This window comes from Hemiscyllium ocellatum, chromosome 6, assembly GCF_020745735.1.
Source record: "Hemiscyllium ocellatum isolate sHemOce1 chromosome 6, sHemOce1.pat.X.cur, whole genome shotgun sequence".
Lineage (NCBI taxonomy): Eukaryota > Metazoa > Chordata > Chondrichthyes > Orectolobiformes > Hemiscylliidae > Hemiscyllium > Hemiscyllium ocellatum.
This window is the reverse complement of record NC_083406.1, coordinates 122,721,561-122,735,554: the sequence shown is the minus strand read 5'-3', so window position 1 is coordinate 122,735,554 and position 13,994 is coordinate 122,721,561. Positions and strand designations below refer to the sequence as shown.

Here is a 13,994-nt window from a genome sequence, read left to right as displayed (position 1 = left end):
AGCTTCATTCCCAATGATCGGTTTATGCCCGAAACGTTGATTCCCTTGCTCATCGGATGCTGCCTGACCTGCTGCGCTTTTCCAGTACTACACTCTTGACTCTGAGCTCCAGCATCTGCCGTCCTCATTTTCTCCAAATAGGGTGAAGGAGAATCCAAAGAGTTTTTATAAATACGTGATGGACAAAAGGGTAACTGGGGAGAGAATAGGGCCCCTCAAAGATCAGCAGGGCAGCTATGTGTTTCCTGTGGAGAAGGACACGGAAGGTATAGAATGTGGGAAATAGATGGTGACATCTTGAAAAAGGTCCATATTTCAGAGGTGGTGGTGCTGGATGTCCTGAAACACATAAAAATGGATAAGTCCCCAGGACATGATCAGATGTACCCTAGAATTCTGTGGGAAGCTAGGGAAGTGATTGCTGGGCCCCTTTGCTGAGAAATTTGCATCATTGATAGTCACAGGTGATGTGCTGGAAGACTGGAGGTTAGTTAACATGGTGCCATTACTTAAGAAAGGTAGTAAGGAAAAGCCAGGGAACTATAGACCAGTGAGCCTGGTGGACAAGTTGTCAGAGGGAATCCTGAGGGACAGGATTAACATGCATTTGGAAAGGCAATGACAGATTAGGGATAGTCAACATGGCTTTGACTATGGGAAATCATGTCTTATGAACTTGATTGAGTTTTTTTGAAGAAGTAACAAAGAGGATTGATGAGGGCAGAGTGGTGGACATGATCTATATCGACTTAGAACATAAAAAAATACAGCGCAGTATAGGCCCTTCGGCCCTCGATGTTGCACCGATCCAAGCCCACCTAACCTACATTAGCCAACTTTCCTCCATATGCCTATCCAATGCCCGTTTAAATACCCATAAAGAGGGAGAGTCCACCACTGTTATTGGCAGGGCATTCTATGAACTCACGACTCGCTGAGTAAAGAATCTACCCCTAACATCAGTCCTATACCTACCACCCCTTAATTTAAAGCTATGCCCCCTCGTAATATCTGACTCCATACGTGGAAAAAGGTTCTCATTGTCAACCCTATCTAAACCCCTAATCATCTTGTACACCTCTATCAAGTCACCCCTAAACCTTCTTTTCTCCAATGAAAACAGCCCCAAGTGCCTCAGCCTCTCTTCATACGATCTTCCTACCATACCAGGCAACATCCTGGTAAACCTCCTTTGCACCCATTCCAGTGCCTCCACATCCTTCCTATAGTATGGCGACCAAAACTGCACACAATACTCCAGATGCAGCCGCACCAGAGTCTTATACAACTGCAACATGACCTCAGGACTCCGGAACTCAATTCCTCTACCAATAAAAGCCAGTATGCCATATGCCTTCTTCACTGCACTATTTACCTGGGTGGCAACTTTCAGAGATCTGTGTACGTGGACACCAAGATCCCTCTGCTCATCCACACTACCAAGTATCCGACCATTAGCCCAGTACTCCATCTTCTTGTTACTCTTACCCAAGTGAATCACTTCACATTTAGCTACATTGAACTCCATTTGCCATCTTTCTGCCCAGCTCTGCAGTTTATCTATATCCCGCTGTAACCTGCCACATCCTTCCTCACTGTCAACAACTCCACCGACTTTCGTATCATCCGCAAACTTGCTCACCCAACCTTCTAGCCCCTCCTCCAGGTCATTTATAAAAATGACAAACAGCAATGGTCCCAAAACAGATCCTTGCAGAACACCGCTGGTAACTGCACTCCAAGATGAACCTTTACCATCAACTACTACCCTCTGTCTTCTTCCAGCCAGCCAATTCCTAATCCAAACCTCCAATTCACCCTCAATGCCATACTTCCATATTTTTTGCATTAGACTACCATGGGGAACCTTATCAAACACCTTACTAAAATCCATATACACCAATCTACCACTTTACCCTCGTCCACCTCCTTAGTCACCTTCTCAAAGAATTCAATAAGGTTTGTGAGGCACAACCTGCCCTTCACAAAATGGCTTCAGTAAGGCATTCGACAAGTTTCCTCATGGGAAACTGATTAGCAAGATTAGATCCATGGAATACATGGAGAACTTAGCATTTGGATACAGGACAGGCTAAATGGTAGAAGACAGAGGGTGGTGGTGGTGGAGGGTTGCTTTTCAGACTGGAGGCCTGTAACCAGTGGTGTCCCACAAGGATCAGTGCTGGGTCCACTACTTTTTGTCATTTATATAAATGATTTGGATGTAAACATAGGAGGCATAGTTAGTAAGTTTGCAGATGACACCAAAATTGGAGGTGTAGTGGGCAGCGAAGAAGGTTACCTCAGATTACAATGGAATCTTGATCAGATGGGCCAATGGACTGAGAAGTGGCAGATGGAGTTTAATTTAGATAAATGTGAAGTGCTGTATTTTGGACAGGCAAACCAGAACAGGACTTATTCAATTATTGGTAAGGTTCTGGGGAGTGTTGCTGAACAAAAAGACCTTGGAGTGCAGGTTCATAGTTCCGTGAAAGTAGAGTTGCAGGTAGATAGGATAGTGAAGGCAGCATTTGGTATGCTTTCCTTTATTGGTCAGAGTATTGAGTATAGGCTTGGGAGGTCATGTTGCAGCTGTGCAGGACACTGGTTAGGCTACTTTTGGAATATTGCGTACAATTCTGGTCTCCTTCCTATTGGAAAGATGTTGTGAAACTTGAAAGGGTTCTGAAAAGATTTACAAGGATGTTGCTAGGGTTGGAGGATTTGAGCTATAGGAAAATGCTGAATAGGCTCGGGCTGTTTTCCCTGGAGTGTTGGAGGCTGAGGGGTGAACTAATAGAGGTTTATAAAATCATGAGGGGCATGGATAGGATAACTCAACAAGATCTTTTCCCTGGGGTGGGGCATTCCAGAAGTACTGGCAGAGGATAGGGCAAGAGGGGCAAGTTATAGAAGGAACCTAAGAAGTAGGTTTTTCATGTAGAGGATTGTGCGCGTATGGAATGAGCTGCCAGAGAATGTAGTGGAGGCTGGTACAATTGCACCATTTAAAAGGCATTTGGATGGGTATATTAATAGGAAGGAATTAGAGGGATATGAGCCAAGTGTTGACAAATAGGACTAGATTAGGTTAGGATATCTGGTCGACGTGGACAAGTTGGACCAATGGGTCTGTTTCCATGCTGTACGTCTCTATGACTCTAAATCCCTCTAATCCTCCTGCTCTTTTCCTTAAAACTATGGTCCTGGCTATTGACCCTTGTACAATGGGGAAAATCCTCTATCTATGCCTCACAATTTTATAGATCTCAATTAGACCCTTCTCAGTGTTCTCTGCACTAAGGAAAACACCCTCAGCCTATCTAGTCTCTCTTTCTAATTATATTGCTCCTGACCAGGCAAAATCCAAGTACTTCTCTAGGGCAGTTACCTTTATCCTTTAGTGTGGCGATCAGAAATGTGTATAGTTAAGACCTAATTAACTTCTATACAACATCCATCAATCTCCTTGCTGTGTATGACAGAAACATCAGTCAGAGAATATTTTAAAATCTTAGGCTCGGTTTAGGTGGAAATTATAAGATCTTTTGAAATCAGAAGGAACAAGTAGTTCTCAAAGAGTTGAAGTCAACATTTTCCCCTCAAACAATGCAATTTGCATTTACATAGTGTCTTTAATATATTAAAGGAACCCAAGATGCTTCACTGGAGGGGGTGGGTGGCACTTTCATGTGTCACAGGCTTTAGGTTCAAGTCACACTCCAGACACTTGAGTGCAAAGTCTAGGTTCACATTCCCCGCTCGTGGCATTATGGCAATCTCACTCTATGAGTAAGCCAAAGGTACAGATCTGCAATGAACTTTCAAATCCCATCATATCATCTCGTGGAATTTAAATGCAATTTACAAATTTGGACTTAAGTGCTAGTCTCAATGACGGTTACATTGAAACCATTGATTATTATTAAAAACCCATTTAGTTTACTAATGCTGTTCATGGAAGGCAATCTACTGTTCTTACCTATTCTGGCTTATATGTGACTTTTTTTTTTAAGATTAGATTACTTACAGTGTGGAAACAGGCCCTTCGGCCCAACAAGTCCACACGACCCGCTGAAGCGCAACCCACCCACACCCCTACATTTACCCCTTACCTAACACTACGGGCAATTTAACTTGTCCAATTCACCTGACCCGCACATCTTTGGACTGTGGGAGGAAACCGGAGCACCCGGAGGAAACCCACGCAGACACGGGGAGAACGTGCAAACTCCACACAGTCAGTCGCCTGAGTCGGGAATTGAACCCGGGTCTCAGGCGCTGTGAGGCAGCAGTGCTAACCACTGTGCCACAGTGCCGCCCACTAAGACCTTCAGACCTACAACTATGTGATTGACTCTTAAATCCTCTCTGGCTTGCTCAGGCCATTTTAGTCAGTTCAAGCAGCAATTAGAAACATGAAATAAACATTATAGAACGTGGAACATTACTGCACATTACAGGGCCTTCAGTCCTTGTTGTTGCTCCAACCTGTGGAACCAATCTGAAGCCCATCGATCCTACACTATTTATTTTCATCCATATGTTTATCCAATGACCATTTAAATGCCTGTAAAGTTGTCGCGTCTACTACTGTTGCAGGCAGGGAGTTCCACGCCCGTACTACTGAGTAGAGAAACTATCTCTGACATCTGTCCTGTATGTGTCATTCCTCAATTTAAAGTTATGTCCCCTCATGCTAGCCATCACCATCCACCTTATCTAACCCTCTGATTATCTTGTATGTCTCAATTAAGTCACTGCTCAACCTTTCTCTAATGAAAACAGCCTCAAGTCCCTCAGCCTTTCCTCATAAGGCCTTCCCTCATACCAGTAACATCCAAGTAAATCTCCTCTGAACCCTTTCCAAAAGCTTCCACATCCTTCCTATAATGTTGTGACCAGAACTGTACACAATAACCCAAGTGCGGCACACCAGAGTTTTGTACAACTGCAGCATGACCTTGTGGCTCCAAAACTCAATTCCTCTACCAATGAAAGCTAACATACCGTATGCCTTCTTAGCAACCCTATCAACCTCGGTGGCAACTTTCAGGGATCTATGCACATTGACACCTAGATCTCTCTGTTCATCTACACCAAGGGTCTTGCCATCAGCCCAAGACTCTTTATTCCTGTTGTTCCTTCCAAAGTGAATCACCTCATACATTTCTATTTTCTGTACAGTGAAAGGTGAAAGAAAAGAAAGCACAAGGCCAAACTTCAAAAGACTATCAGAACATCTAAAGGTTTTGAATGTTGCTGCAGAAATTGAAATCTTCCTTTCTAATGCCATTATTGATATTGACAGATGTTAGAATGAGATAATTACGATGAAACTAAAATGTTCTTTATGAAACAGTCTGGAACTAGCGGCCCTTGAAGGCTGTGGATGCTGGAGTCATTTGAAGTTTTCAGGGTAGAGTATGGAACTTGTTAAGCAAGGGTATCAAGGTTCAAGCAGCAAACTAGATTGAGACCTCGATGGAACAAAATGGTGCCAGCATGGACTGGAGGGCTGAATGGGAATACTTGTAGCCCCAAAAATTCTGTGAAGCTTTTAAAGGTATTCTATTACAAACCGAAGCAAAGTTACGTACATAGGGCAGCGCATGATGCTGATACAGAGATCTTGCTCACAACCCTATTTCTCCCACAGGCAGTGAAGCAACAGAGGGGGACTTGATCACCATCCACACAACTTATACATGGAGAAGTGTGTTGACCAAATCATGTGCACCCACCTGTTCACCTTTTAATAATGCAATTGTTACAATAATTTCCATTTATATCCTTAATGTAAGAAATTGCACTAAAACACTTCACAGGAGATTTATTAAACAATATTAGATGACAACCACGTAAGGATACATTAGGACAGTGGCCCAAAAAGGTGAGCAAAGAGATCGGTTTTACTTATTACCTTAAAGGAAAGTTGTAGATGTTTAAGGAGAGAGTGCCACAGCTTAGAGTCCAGACTGCTGAAAGTATGGCCAATGATGGAGTTATTAAAATCAGGAATTTGTACAAAAAAAAAGAGATGTTGTGGATTGGTGCATCCCAAGCAGCTCCAAGATACAGGACTGTGCATCGTATGGGCTGTTTCCATGAATACATTCTAGGATAATAAATAGTTTTTGCTGGAGGACCATCAATTCAGGAAAAGATAAATTTGGTATTGTTGTCCATGACCAAATGTTACACTGTAGAACATTCAAGATCCAGAAACAGCCTGGAACAACGGTCATAAAGATTAAATGGGTTTGAGGTTATATCTAAGGTTATTTAATGAGGGACTGAAAACTGAAATTCCTCATTCAGAGTCAAGAAACATATTAATTTTGTGCATCTTGCAATTGTTTTTAGGTTCATGCTGGATAGAAGGAACATGAACTGGACTTTCAGTAATGTTCAATTTGAACTGTTACACAATGTAATTTTACAGTTCTTATTTACAAATAAAGTCAATTGTTATGGGAAAAATAAAGTTTGAGACATACAAGAGGCCAAAATTGGGGAAGCAGAGATCTTGAGAGGAAATTACAGCAATTAAAAAGGGCAAAACCATGGACAGATTTAAAACACAAGATTTTTTTCAAAAATTGAGGCAGTAGCTGGCCAGAACACAACAAAGGTTAGATAGCTCATGGATGAACAGGATTTGATGCGCATTAGAAATGGAGACACAGATTTATAAAATCTTTCCTCCAACCACAAAAAGAGAGTCATGCAGCCCGGGAACAGACCTTTTGGTCCAACTCGTTCATGATCACCATATTCCCAATCTAAAGAAACCCCATTTGCCTGCATTTGGCCCATATTCCTCTAAACCTTTCCTACTCAAGTACCTGTCCAAATATCTTTTAAATGTTGTAACTGTACCTACATCTACCACTTCCTCTGGCAGCTCATTCCACAATGTCCCTCAGGTCTATTTTAAATCTTTCTCCATTCAGCTTGAAAATATTCCCTCTAGTTTTGAACTCCCCTACCTTAGGGAAAAGGCTTTTGCCATTCACCTATCTCTACCCCTCATGACTGTTAACCTCTGTAAGGGTCACCCTTCTATGTCCTATGCTCCAGTGAAAAATAACTCAAACCCTCCAGTCCCAATAACAGAGTCATAGACCACAGAATCTTCGATCTAACTAGCCCATGTCAACCATATTCCCAAACTAAACTCGTCCCACCTGCCTGAGCTTGGCCTTCATCCCTCCAAACATTTCTTATTCATGTTTTTATCTAAATATCTTTTAAACATTATAACTGTACCCATATCCGTCACTTCCTCTGGATGTTCATTCCACACACAAACCAACCACTGTGTAAAAAAAAACTGCCTTCTATGCCTTCTTAAAATCTTTCTCCCCTCACTTTAAAAATATCCATAGTCTTGAACTTCCCTAGGGTGGTTGAAAGACACCTGCCATTCACCTTATCTATACCCCTTATTATTTTATAAACCTCTACAAAGATCACTTCTCAACCACCTACACTCCAGTGAAAAAAGTCAAAGCCTATTCAGCCTCTCCATATAACTCAAACCCTCCATCTCCAGCAACACACTGGTAAATCTCTTCTGAACCCTCTCCAGCTTAATAATATCCTTCCCATCACAAGGCCTCCAAAGGTGGCCTCACCAATGTCCTATACAACCACAACATGACATCCCAATTCCTATACTCAAACGTCTGAGCAGTCTGGCCAATACATCAACCAATACTCCAACTACTCCTCTTCACAATATTGTGATCAAAGTTCAAGTGATTGCCTTGTCTTTGACACAACTCTTTGCTCGAAGCTTAAAGTCGTGTTTCCTTTTTGACAAATTACAAACTTTGAAAGCCTGAGCTAGTCCTTGCCTATCTCCCCTCACCTGCCCAGCCACAACTGCATCTGACTTGTAGTGGGCGTTGGGACCCAGTGTCCAACTCTATCCAGCTTCAAATAATTATATGAAATGCCAAGTTCAATGCAACAGTCTAAGATACTGAAGTATTAAAATCTGATGCGGACATTGCTGAAGAAGGCCTTATGCCTGAAATGTCAATTGTCCTGCTCCTTGAGTGCTGTACTTTTCTAGCACCACACTTTTCGACTCTGATCTCCAGCATCTGCACTTTCTCCTATTAAAATCTGATCCAAAATTAAACACAAGTCAGACAACATATTAAAAAATATTTACTTCAGTAAAACCAAACAGCAAGAAAGAGACAAAAATCCTTTCATAAATGCAAAAAAAATGCTCAGCAACAGATGAAGGAATACCTAGTTCATTAACTCCATAATTTCAGATATTTAAACTCTTCAACAGTCTAAGATACTGAAGTATTAAAATCTGATGCGGACATTGCTGAAGAAGGCCTTATGCCTGAAATGTCAATTGTCCTGCTCCTTGAATGCTGTACCTGGATATAACTTTCTATCCACAATCTGGCAGAATGCCAGCAACACAGCACTGGCTACTCTCCAATATCTCAGCTTTATAAGTTGCCCACTCTCAACATTTCAACCCAAGTCTCCTCCTCCGGTTAGTGTTCATTCAACTCTTCATACTAAACAAGCTCAAACACACTAAAATTCAACAATGCTTTCATTGTGCATTAATGTTGCTTAACTGTCTAAATTCAGAGTTGCTAGATGATATTGGCAGAATTCTAAGCTTTATGCTAAATTTGTACTGTGTACATGAAGTTTGTTCAGCCAAGGAGGCCATTCAGCTCAGGAGTGGAGGTAGATTGGCTAGCTAATAGGAAACAGTGGGCGACACAGTGGCACAGTGGTTAGCACTGCTGCCTCACAGCGCCGGAGACCCGGGTTCAATTCCCGCCTCGGGCGACTGACTGCGTGGAGTTTGCACATTCTCCCCCTGTCTGCGTGGGTTTCCTCCGGGTGCTCCGGTTTCCTCCCACAGTCCAAAGATGTGCAGGTCAGGTGAATTGGCCATGCTAAACTGTCCATAGTGTGAGGTGCATTAGTCAGAGGAAATGGGTTACTCTTCGGAGGGTCAGTGTGGATTGGTTGGGCCGAAGGGCCTGTTTCCACACTGTAGAGAATCTAACCTATATAAATGAATTGGATGAAGAAACTGAAGATATGATTGCTAAATTAATTGCTGACAAAGATAGTTAGTAAAGTATATTGTGAAGAGGACATAAATAGACGGAGATACAGATAGGTTAAGTAATTGGGAATTATTTGGAAATTGGCGTGTAATATGGAAAAATGTGAAATTGGCCATTTTGACAGGAAAAATAAAAAAGAAGCACATTAGTTAAATGATGAGAGATTGTAGTGTTCAGAGCTGCAAAGGAATCTGGGTGCCTGAATGCATGAATCACAAAAGGTTAGTATGCAGGTACTGCAAGTAGTTAGGAAAGCTAATAGAATATTATCATTTAACATGAGATAAATTGAATACAATGGATTACCATGTACAATATTAGCCACTTTACTTAAGGAAGGATGCACTGGAACCAAATCAGAAAAGGCTTAGAAAGATAGTAATTAGGAGCAGGAGTAGGCCATTAGTGATTTGTACTTGTTCTGCCATTCTTACGATCATCCAACTCAATAGCCAGTTCTTGCTTTTCTCCTATATCTTTTGATCCTTTAGCCCCACCTGCTATATTCAACTCCTTGCTATATATTTTGCACTCATCTGCTTTCTGTGCTCATGAATTCCACAGGCTCACCAGTCTGAGTGAAGAAGTTTCATGTCATCTCAGTCCTAAATAGTGTACCTGGATCCTTCGACTGAGACTCCCTGGTCTAGACTCCCCGCTCCCCCCCCACCTCCTCAAAAAAAAAGCCTTCTAAAAGTCCAAATAAATCATATCTGTTAACTCCCTGGCATCAACTCTACTAGTTGCTATTTTGAAGATTTCCCGTAAATTTGTCAAGCATGATTCCTCTTTCGTAAATCCATGCTGACTGTGTCCAATACTGCCACTGATTTCCAAGTGCTCAGCTATGAAATCTTTTATAATGACTCAAGCATTTTCCACACCATCAATGTCAGGCTGACTGGTCTATAATTCCAAGTTTTTTCTTTGCTGCCCTTCTTAAACAGAGTTATATGAGCTACACTCGAATCTTTAGAAACTGTTTCAGAATCTATATAATCTTTGATGATGACCAATGTATCCATTATCCTATAGCTAATTCCTTAAGTACTCAGAGATGTATTTATCTGCCCTCAATTTTCCAAACATCATTTCGCTAGCAACACGTATTTCCTTCAGCTCCTTTATCTCACGAAAGCCTGTTTTCCTTAATATTTCTGATATGTTATTTGAGTCTTCCTTTGTGAGCACAGAAGCAAAAGTATGTATTTCGTTGGTCAACCAAAACATTGTTTGTTGGATTTATTTAATGATCATTTGAAATCTTGTCCCTCTGGTTACACTCTCAAAAACCCCATCAGATTCTGAACACCTTTGTTAAATCTCCCTTTTTAACTTCTCTGCTCCAGGATAGCAAGTCCATTGTGGAGTCATACTTGAACAATTCAATATTTTTGAAAATAAAATAACTGAATTATCCTACCATTAAAAAATTCTTTGATTCATACTTACAAATATTGTTTTTGTACCAAGAAGCTTTACTAATGCAAACAGCAAATACAATTTACATTTACATTAACTAGCTTAATTCTATGTACTCCCTGTAACTTTTCATTATAAACTCAATAGAAACTGCTAGTTTCATCTTAACACACCGCAATTCCTTCTTACCTGCAAAAACACAGATTTTACTGGCTGAAGAGAGTAACAATAGGATGACATATTTTTCATTAGGAATTACCATTATAAGCATGGATATCAGAACTTGTAGTGTAATTTATAAAATCAGAGTTAGCAACATATGACCCACAACCAAGCTGTTCTGCCAATCAATACAATCATGGCTGATCTTGGGCTGCAAATCCACTTTCCCATCTTGTTACCATTTAACAGCAGAGCATATTTTATTTTTACTTTTCTTTCCATGACTTTAAAGCAAGCCTTTGGTCAAGATTTTCCTCAATCCCATGCTATACCCAAGAACTCCATGTGATCTCAGCTTCCAAAAGCAGATTGTTTTCTAAATTTAAGAACCTGACAGATAATATCGAATAAAGGAATATGCAGCAGGTTGAAAAGCAATCCTTCTTTCGATCTTGACTGTGCCTGATTGTAACTCAATTCCCATCAGACCCTATAATGACCATGAAGGTAAAAAGCATTCACTGTTTGCAAGAGATTGACATTGAAAAACACAGATTAGTCAAGATTACAGTATTTGGTTACAAGATGATGTTCTTTTTTATTTTAATTCTCTGAAACATTCTGCTTCAGTTCTGCCTGTATGTTACAATTTGTAATTTTTCCTGTTACCATGTACAAGGTCTCTGGCTACAGTAGATTAGTGGTTATGTGACCAGATGAGTAATTCAAAAGCAAAATGAATGGCCTGGAGGTGCAAATCCAATGCCAGATGTGGAACTTGAATAATTTTTTTTTAATATGTCTGTGGGCACATGTATCACTGGCAAGACCAGCATTTATTTCTCATCATCAATTGCTCTGCCGTTTAATAAGATCAAGGCTGATCTGTTTATGGGAATTCCACATTCCTATCTAGCACCAATACCATTAACTCACCTGCCGAAAAAGCGTCACTTCTAGGTTAAAAATATTTAATGACCCTGCTCCACCAGCTTCTGAGGTTGAGTTCCAAAGTCACACATCCCTCAGAGAAAAATGAAATCTAGTTTTACTCAGTATATTCAGGACAGTTTCCTAAAACAATATGTTGTGGATCCAACCAGGGATCAGGCAATTTTAGATCTTTGATGCAAAATATGGTAGGATGAATAAATGATGTCTGAGTAAAAGATCCCTTAGAAAACAATGAAATGGTAGAACTGAGCAATCAGTTTCAGAAAATAATTGTGCTCAACTTAAATAAGGGTAAGTATGAAAGGAGTGAGGGTAGGGGTGGCTGGAGTGGACTGGGGAAAGAATTTAGCGGTAAAGATGGTCAACGAACAACGGCAGACATTTAACAAAACAGTTCATGGCTCCAGCAAAAATGTATCCCAAAAAAAAAATGGATTCTAGGAAGGGAATATAAGCCAACTGTGATTAACCAGAGAAGCTAAGTATAGCATCAAATTTGAAATAGAAAACCTTTAATGTGGCAAAGATTAGCGGTAAGTAAGAAGATTAGGAAAGTTTTAAAAACAAAAAAAAATGCAGCCCAAAAAAAGGAGAAAAAATGAGTATAAACTTGTAAATAATATCAAGATAGACAGCAAGAGCTTCTTTCAATGCATAAAAATGAAGAGAGAAGCCTAGGTGAACATGGGCCCTTAGAGAATGAATTTGGGAAATATGGAACTAGGAAACGGCAAAGGAGCACATTTGTCTTCTCCCGAGAAAACACTAATAATATTCCAACATTATTAAAAATTCAAGGGAAAAAAAGATGGAATAAATACAATAACTATCACTAGAGAAAGATTACAAGGAAAATTGATGAGCCTAAATAGTAGTAAGTCCCCTGGACGTGATAGGATGCAGCTATGATATTAAAAGATACAGCAATAGTGGATGCACTGCCAGTAATCTTCAAGGAATCCTTAGATTCTGGAAAATTCCCAGAGGATTAGAAGTATCATTGTAACATATTATTTAAAAAAAGATGGGAGTCAAAAACCAGAAAGCTACAGGCTAATTAGCTTAACATTTGCTTTAGAAAAATTTTCCAAAGGATGTGATAGCACAGCATTTAGAAATACACAAGATGATGAGAGTCAGAATGGTTTCACATGGGGAAATGAGAGCATCATAAAGATGTACAGCATGGATACAGATTAATTGGAATTCTTCAAATAGTAACAAGTAAGCAAGAGACAATAGTTGCGATATATTTGGATTGCCAGAAGGCATTCGATAAGTTTCCCCACATTAGACTACTTAAGATAAGAGCCCATGGTGTTGGAGATAGTATATTTGTATGGATAGATGATAGGCTAACTAGTGAAAGACTGAAAGTTAGGATAAGGGGACATTTTCAAGATGACAACCTGTAACTAACAGAGTGTCACAGGAATCAATGTTGGGGCCACATTTACAATATATATATTAGTGGCTGAGACAAGGGAAGTGAATTGCAATAGCCAAGTCTGCAGATGACACAACGCACTTGTTGAGCATTACAAAAAGATTCTGCAAAGAGATATAGACAAGTTATGCAAGTGGGCCAAAACTTGACAAATGGAATACATTTCAGGAAAATATGGGGTTAAGCACTATGGCAGGAAGAATACAATAGTTGGGTATTATTTAAATGGAGAAAGACTGCAGAAATCTGCAGAATGGAGAGATCTAGAAATCTCATGCATATATCTCAGAAAGCTAGCATTCCAGTTCAGCAGGTAGTAGGAAAGGCAAATAGAATATTAGCTTTTATTTCAAAAGGATGGAGTATAACCTAGAACTATACAAGGCAATAGTTCAATCACACCTGGGATTCTGTGAACAGTTTAGGTCCCTTAACTAAGGAAAGATGCAATGGCACTGTAGGCAGTTCAGAGAAGGTTCACTACATTGATCGCAGATAGAGAGGAACGGTCTGACGTCCAAGGAAAGGTTGAGCCTGTATTCATTCAAGTTTAGAAGAATGAGAGGTAACCTTGTTGAAACATACAAGATCAGAGAATTTGGCAAGATAGATGTGGACAGGTTGCTACCCACTGCGTGTGTGTCTAGGACCAGAAGGTATAATCTCCCAAGTGAGGGGTTGCCCAGTTTGAACAGAGATGAAGAGGAATGTCTTCACTCAAAACAGTAATGGATCTATGGCACTCTTTACTGCAGAGGGTAAAAAAGGCTGGGTCGATAAGTATATTCAGACAGATTTTTAACCGGTATGGGAATCATGGATTATGGGGTAAAAGTCAGGATTATCAAATCAACAATAATCTAATTGAGCACTGAAGCAAA

The 13,994-nt window shown here is 40.3% G+C and overlaps 1 protein-coding gene across 3 annotated transcripts in view; it reads right to left on the bottom strand.

The window, feature by feature from the left end:
- The window catches only part of numa1 (nuclear mitotic apparatus protein 1), a 121,384-nt gene that overhangs the window by 96,134 nt on the left and 11,256 nt on the right, over positions 1 to 13,994 (bottom strand). The gene's annotated exons all lie outside the window — the stretch shown is intronic.